The sequence below is a fragment of the Lytechinus pictus genome, chromosome 3, assembly GCF_037042905.1.
Source record: "Lytechinus pictus isolate F3 Inbred chromosome 3, Lp3.0, whole genome shotgun sequence".
Lineage (NCBI taxonomy): Eukaryota > Metazoa > Echinodermata > Echinoidea > Temnopleuroida > Toxopneustidae > Lytechinus > Lytechinus pictus.
In genome coordinates, this window is record NC_087247.1 from 10945007 (window position 1) to 10953956 (window position 8950).

Sequence of the window (8950 nt, forward strand, 5' to 3'; positions counted from 1 at the left end):
ATATTTCATCACTTTGGAAACGTCCTCTTAATAAAGATAAATGAACTTCAAGGTGATAATAACGTATTTTTCATTTTTTTCCCCATGTGTTTGTTCCATACTTCTCATAACATGAAATGCAAGCTGCAATGTAACCATGCATGCTTTCAGGATTCAGAATATATAGGCCATTGTGTGCAAGAGCTCCTTGGAGTTCAGTTCCACTTCAAAGTTTTAATTTCTAAATGCAAATGTAGACATTAAGGGGATTGGATTTCAATCAGGATAGCATATAAGCTAGAAGTCCCAGGAAAACTTGAAAATATTGAACAATTAAATTACAAATAAATTGCTATCCACCACTAGCATGTCCATACGGCTTACCCAACACTTGCTTTTAATTGTCAAGTATTTCTTTCCATTTTCATATTCACACTTAGTTACAGGATTCCTTTTCCATGTAAATTGGGTATGAAAAGTGTTGTCATTTAGTTGCAGCATCTTTTACTACTCCCTTTCTCTCCCCCCCCCCCCCCTCAACTCCGCTTGCTCTTTTTGGCCTTAGTTACTTTTCTACAGATGGCATAGTGGCGGCCATTTTTTATTACATCCACTTTCAGCATGCCATTCCAGTGCCCTTATTCAGTCCCTCATCCATCCCATCACCATGGCAACTCTCTCTCTCTCTTCCTCTCTCTCTCTCCTTCATTCCCACGTTCAAGTGCAGGCCTATATTCCGATGCAGGTAACCCGATCCAATGGGCATGGTCAAAAGCAAGGGCGCTGCAGAGAAATCAAAACACTTCTCTCAATGAGAAGGGTCACTTCGGGACAAACCGGGGCTGGAGAACAAAAAATAGAAATGGCCTCGGGGCTGGAATGAACTGACCATGGTTTCCATTCGTATTCCTCCCAGGAGTATTCAAGAACTTGACACACTATAACATGGACCAGCTAGACAATGACGACAGTTCGTGATATTCCACAGCAATGTGCAAGTGAAAAGGCATGCTTAAAACCTGTACTGGATATTTGTGAGAGTGAACTATACAAACGTATACACGTATATTCATTCTGTCATTATTTCCAATCCTTATCTAAACGTGCTGAGCAATATACAAGTTAGAAAAGAATGTGGAAGACGTTTCAATCATTCTGTAGCATACAAAAAAAATGCTTTTGATTTAAAAAATTGAACTCAACCTATTTATTATGTTGATGTCTTCTCATAAGACCAAATAGCCTACTCTGGATGTTCCTCAAAACTTTAAAGTTTTGAACAGGACAACTGGCAGACAACTCCTCAAACAAGAAAAAGTGGCAGTTCTATCAAGCAAGGCAAATATTTATTAAAGAGCATTTTTGATATCAACTTAAGTGCCGACAAAGTATTCCAGCTAAATGATTTCAGAAGAGAAGGCTAATAAGCAATTTAAAATCAAATCCTAAAAAAAGGCTTGGTCTAAAATACTACAAACAATAATCGTACTTAAAATTAGGTTATGTTAATAGAAAATGATGGATTCGTTGAGTTATGGAGAAATCATATTGCTTCAATGTTGCTTTCATTATCATGTCTTAGAAATCAAATTGATAATAATGGGACGGGAATTGATTAGACAATAAATATATAAATTTCTTAAAGGCATTGAATTCAATGCATACAAAATCATTTAAAAGCAAGTACATGACTTCAAGATATTTTCAAATATCAATTGTTTGATTCCTATACATTTACATAATAAACGAGCAAATGAATCTTAAATCACATTTTTCAGCTGTGTTGCTTTTTAACTGTCTTGTTAAATCAGTAAACAGAATTTCTTAGGACAACAGAAATGTGTTAGATAAATAATAATAATAATAGCCAATTTTTATAAAGCGCTTTTCCCAGAATGGCTCAAAGCGCGTTACAGCATATTTTAAGATGAGGGTAAATAAAACATGTTTTGTGTAATCTTTACTGAAAATTTACTTTGCATTAGGCAATAAATTCATTTATTCTTGACTGTTGCAGACTTACCTGCATTTGATTTGGTATCCCATTTATTATGCAGATTACCAATATACTTGAAAGATTATATTCAGGTGGCAAGTTTATTAGGTTTTGCGTTGTTAGACATTTCATTTTTTTTTTGAAATGCATTTAGTTTTACTAAATAGGTTCATTATTGCGGATTGAAATAATCGCTAGAGGGTATTCATTTGTCTCGCAATCTACTATGGTCAACAAGGAAATTCGTGATCACTCTCGCAAAAAGTGTTCACTAGCTTACAAGTTCACGAGCTTTCGAGTGCCGCTGCAACTCTTTATCAAGTGACGAAAATTATCTGAAAACGTACTCTATTTATACTAATCTCCAGGACCGTACGCACGAACGCGAGAACAATAGGTGGGCATTGATCCGTTGCGTCGGTATGCGGTGCGGCCGGTAATCCGTATATGCAAATAAGCCGGGGGTATATTTAGTTTTGTTCTAAGAAAAAAAGAATTTTCAAAAACCCCTATCATGAAGTTAAATTCCCTTCAAAGTAAATTTCATAAATGATTATTCATAATTATGAACAAAAAAAATTTGCAACCATATCCTCAAGCTCACATCCCAATCAAAGTATATTTCATAAAACTTCCTGTGCATTTGGGTCTGTAGGAGTGGTGCTCCTTCTTTCGTTCATTTTAATCCTCTTTTTCTTGATCATCACCTCAATTGCTCCCTCTTTGATCACTTTGGTAAATGAACACAAAGACAAGGTGGAAATTGGAGAAAAGGGGGTGGCGTAATGCGCAGGTGAAGTCGAACACACACAAGTAGGGAATAAGAAGAAAAAGAAGTTAACCTAATATTGAATGTACAGCCAAAAAGCTTAGGATTTGTCGCCTTCCAATTCTTTGTGTTTCAGTTCCACCTTCTCTGTCAGGCATACATCAAAGAGCTCTTTACAATAGGCATCTAACAATGAATGTATACCACATGGAATAGAAAAAAAGGGAGGGAAATGGCTTTTTAGAAAAACAAGAAGAAAACGTAGTGCAAAAGACAGCTTTGGTGTGAGAAGAAAAAAAAAACACTCTGCCACAAAGTACAAACCCAAATAAGGAGAGATTTGGAAAGGTTCAAGGTCGTAGGTAACCAACGCTCAGCTTCATTTTCACAGCACACTGCTAAATATTGATTCAACCATCACATGGACCAGGAGGGACATCATCCTACCCTGCTTTCACACAAACACAAAGTTAATTAAAGCCAAATATTGAACCCCTTCATGGTTCAAGGACACCACTTCTTCCCCACATGTTCCTGACATTTCTTTCGTTTGTTCCTTTCTGCCCAATATCACGAGATTTTTAGGGCGGATCTGAAGAGGAGGGAACGTCGCCCTACAACCCTCCGGTACCTTCGTGCCATGGCAACACGTATCTTCCCCTCCCCACGCCCCTGCATGCTAAACATCACCCCATCTCTCGCTGGAACTTCACATACCAGATCGCTAACTCTAAGCGTTATATCAACATTTCGTAATGGAATATCTTTCATCGAAAGTGGTCCTGTAACTGTTTTCTCTGCCCTCAACGGTCTCCTTCTTCTTTCTCTTTTACTTTTTTTTTTGTCCCTCCTCTCCCCCTCTTCCATCACTTCAATTTAGCTCCATCTTTCTTCCAGCTAGTCTCTTCATCTCTAGGGCTATTATATTAGCAGCCCAATCTGTCAAGTACCAAAGTCTGTAAAAATCAAGGGCGGTATTCTGCGCAAGGTTACCGCCGCAGGGCTTTTCTCTTTTTTTTTTCCTTCCCCGGGACTTGATTACACAGGGATCTATCTAATGCCCGAGTCTTGTTGATTTGGGGCTTGCTGACAATTCGTGGCCCACATTGCGGACTAACATCCCACAGTCGTTCCTCCCATTTTTCATCGGTTAGAAAGTAAAGAGACGGGAAGGGAACGAGCGACAGGAAGATTCCAATGAGAGAGAAAAAAAAAGGGTTGTCAGAAAGAAAAGATGATGCTTTGATTTCTTCTTCTTCTCCATCACGTCTGTTTTTCTTGGAGCTCTTCCCCCAACCTCCGATATGTCAATAGCGTCACAGCTGGGATGAACCCAGTTACAATACAGAATATAATCGAGGTGAACATCGGATTCTGATGTTGCGCTATATACCCAGACAAGTACAGGCAACCCGGGTGGATTATTTACCTAACACTTTTTATTTTGTTTGGCCTGCTAATCAAACCGGCAATGGTGTACGAGACATTTTCTTGACTCTGAGAGATCATGTCCCCTTTTAGAATCGTCTTCCACTTGTCAGCGAGTCCCCCTGGTATCTGTCACACTTTTACCCAAAACTTTGCTCTCTCGTTTGTAGGCCGTCGGAATAAAAAAAATAAAAAAAATTTGGACTACATCTTGTAATTTTTTCCAGGAGGAGAGCTGCAGGAAAGTGGCACTGGAAACTACCACCTTAAAATAGCTGGTCTCACCAACTCGCATGCTTGATCAAGTGGTAGGTCTCAAAAGCAGTCTAATTACCATCGGTGGGCTTTGAAGTCGAACTTATTCCACAATCATGACACTAAAAATTGTTAGCCAATTTCATGATGAAAATACCATCCTAATTCGTAGAGTATATAAGCAGTCATTCAAACATGAGTGCTTACTGGAATGTGGTGAAGGCCAAACGAAGCATGTCACAACATAATTTTCTGTAACAAGATATCGCCACCATCTTAATTGATATTTAAATGACTGACAGCCTGCTCTAGCTTAATTAACAAAAAGTTGTGCATCACATAGTTTTGGAATAATACAGGCATGCCACCCTCTTTGTGCCCTTGAAATAAGCCAGAATTAATTTCAATTTCATCAAATTTGATTATGAAACACCATATTATCTTCAGAATTTCAGAAGCCTTTATATAAATTGGGTATTACAATGAATACCTCCCACTATAAAGTGAGAATTCTTAATATTGACAACATATTGATGGTAAAGAAGGTTACAAAATTATATAGAAATCTCCTTTTATTACAAGCATGGAAAATCGCTCATGTAGATCTTAATTACCTCCATGATAAGGAGCTTTCATCTCTCAGCATAAATTAATTAATTCATTAAGTAATTCACTGTCACTGAGAGCATTTCTATTCTTGTTTTTTTTTTATCCATAATCTGGATTGTGAAAATGATGTACTTCATTTGCCAATTTTCTTTCATATATAAAAACTGTGAAAGAAAGGAGATAAAGAAGGACTACAAAGGAGAAGTGGATCTTAAATATTTTTTAAATCAACATTTTCAGCATTTGGCAAGGCATCATTCTTTATATTTTTGATCAGTTTTATTTTGATAAATTAGGTTTTTGGTTTCTTAAAGGTTGCATTCATAAAAACTGCACAAACTCTGTTCAGCTTACAAGCCAAAGTCATTACTGATTTATTTTTATTGTAAACAATTCTCATTGATATCAGTTATTAAATATAGAATGTACATAATTTGAAAACAAAACATGGATATTGTATATCTCTGGAAATCTAGAGAATAGAAAATAAATATGATTAATTTCAATATTCGTCACAATAAACAATTACTACTCATTCATATCCTTCACAACTGAACTATGACTTACACGTGAACACAAAGCATTGTAGTTGAAATATCACGAGTACAACAGGGAAAAAAATTGGACTAGAGAATAAAGATTAAGGGAAATTATTTTTTATCTGATTATATCAGGGGCCCTAGAACCCTGTCGAGAAGGGAACCGATGGTACAACGGTGACCTGCTTTTGGGTTTGACCTCAGACAATTAGCGGAGGGCTGACTTTGCTCTGTTTTTCCACAGGAAGTTTCGACAGAGAGCTCCCTATCATTTTAACTAGATCTCAAAAATAGAACGGAGAGCAAAACAGCATGAAGCTAGACCCTATATTCCTTCCTGAATAACAATTGCCAAGACTGAAAAAAAAATCACTGCAGATTCATATTATCCGTTATATGTAAACTAAAGTTCCCTTTTTTTTTATTCCATTCAGGTTAGGTCGGTCAGAGGATTACCAATAAGAAATATTATCAATTTCAAAATTCTAAATAGAATATGTGATTTGCAATAAGCCTTAACAGCTTATAAACATGATATATACTTGTGTGTTGGTTTTGAATTAATTCAACCCCATCCCCTAAAAAAATCCCCCCCCCCAAAAAAAAAAGTATATATATATATAATAAAAAAATAATAATATCTGGGATAATATGCTAACTTCTTTATATTCATAATTGCCAAATAGCCAACACAAATTTTATTCAATAGCATTTTTTAATCATTTCTTTTTTAATAGTGAATACTCCACTCCCTACCTATGTAACAAAAATTGAAACAAAATCTGATAAAAGGGTAAATTCTGACTCGGCCTTTACATTCTGAGATTTTTTTTGGTTCTTTTTATTTCCATCGTGGCTGAAAAAAACAAATCAGTGCTGACCTTTTCTCAGGAGGAGAGGAAAGAACAGGGAATTGGCCTGTATTATTATGGGTTAACAATGATTAACCGTTTCCGAGCCCAGGTAAGCGTATACCATCATAAATGTCAATGACTGAAAGACTGAAGAGAAGTAAGTGCCGTTGATTCGCAGGAATTATCGCATCCTGTAAGGTAAAATTTTCATTGTACAAAATTGCCTTCACCTTCACCACCATCATCATCGTAAGACGATTAGATTAATTTTTGGTGGAATTATTTTCTTTTTTCAAGACTGTTTTATTTCTCGATCAAGTCCTTCCATATAAAGTATTACATGCACAGATACATGGTTATTAAAAGAAGTTGCACACATTTCAAAACAAATCTAAACAAATAGCTAATTCTTTATACAAAATATACCACTTTTTTTATGCATGTTCATCAAATTATGTTTAAAAGAAATAATTCTCTCGGGTGTTTCGATTTTCTCCAAACCAAGTATGAAATGAGTGGGTTTGATATTCCTGTATTTACATGAATAAATGAATATTTTGCAAAGAACACAATTATATTGGTAAGATGAAAATTATTGAGGGGTTATAGCTCCAAAACAATTTTCAATGTCACTGAGTTTGATGGAATTATTTTGTTAATGACCACTGTATAATGATATTTTACAAACTTAGATTTTTGCATGTCATATTATTACCAGCTCAGAAAATATCTCACAAATAAGAATTCCAGTTTCTTTAACAATATGTTGTATTTGTATCGGGGTTTACAATGTCATTTTTGCAATTCTAGAACATCTGTAATCAATGATAAATTCATTGAAGTATACAAAAACAATCTACAGAAAGGCTGGCATACATTTGAGTAAAATGTTTTCCTCCAAAACAGAAACATCTACATGTATGATGCTGTTTAGATATAACACTTTAATTCAATTTAATTTATTTTATAGACGATTTATTTGCACCCCACTTAATGATCACTACAAAAAATATCAATTTTGATGTATGATTTCAAAGTGGTTATTTGTGATATGGCATTCATTTTTTATTTTTGAATGTTTGCATATCTGTTACTACTAAACAGAATAATAAAAAAATAAACATCACAGGTTTGTGTTTTCTTTAATAAACTTAATTTTCCTGATTTTATCTTAAAATTATTGCATTAGAGTTGTTGCTTTGTTAAATTCAAAATTGAAAACAAAAGGAGAATTATTATCAACTAAATTCTAGACATCATCCCAGGTTACAATATTCAAGATGTTACATTCTAGTTTCATTGTTAATACTGTATTAAGCCAAAATATCATAGCATTATAGACTATATTGGAACTACATGATCACATTTTTTAATGGAAAAATGTAAATGGGAACACTTTACAGACATGCAGATGGGTGCATACTGGGAAAAAAAACCTATGATGTCACCCTAATTAGACCAAGGGATATGCTGGATGAAAGAGCTTTTGCCAGAAATTTGAAATCCTTCAAGATAAATCCTTGACAAATCACATCTTATCCATAATATTCCTGGCAAGCTATTCTGGAATATGTAGCATATACTACTACAATTTTCATGGCTCAAATCAATCATTCAATCAAAACTAGACAAGGAGAGTACGATGCACTTGGCATATGGGAGAAAAGGCACTGATGGAGAAAAGACCTACTGCATGTAGCCTCAAAGACATTGGCAAAAGACACTGGCAAAACGGAGTCGTTCCTACTTTAAAAATTGCTACACATTTCACTGCACACAATGCGAGAATGGACATAGAGAGGGGACGACAAAAGTATTTCCCGGTATGAAGAGGGGAACGGGACAAAATGAAAGAAAAGTAGAAATTCTAATGCCAATGAGAAGATGGAGTGATAGAGAGAGCACTATGAAGTTCACCATCTCTCTCGCTCCCTCTCTCGACTTGCCAGACTTAATTTTGGTGGCTACGATCGAAGATTGTAATCAATTTAATATAGGTCAACTTGGGCTAGCACCACAATGCAAGAAGTGATGCTTGCTTTAATCCTAATATGCTCTCTATTTTTCTTTTTCTCTCTTTCTGTTTTACAAAATGTTGGAACCACATAGCATTATAGTATTATATAGAGAGGGGAAGATGAAGAGCGTAAAACCACCAGATGAAGTACAAGGAAATGTCAATAGGGGGATGGTAGAAAAGGAAACAGGAATGGAAAGGGGAAAGAGCATTTCAGCTGGTTCCTTGAAGCCTATATCATTAGCTTTGGAAAATAAAGGTTCAATCTAATGTAATTTACATTAAACTTCTGGTATCTACTGACATTCCAATAAAGTGACTATCAAATATTTTTTTATTCATTAATTCTCCAAGTAAATTCAAATAATTTTTTAAAAGCATATTTGGCACCTTGCTTGCTAATATTTATTTTTCTCCACCAAGGGCCTTTGAACACATTCCAATAAATTCAATGATTGCATACAAAGAATAGGAATACATCCTGAAATTTTCAACACACTCCGT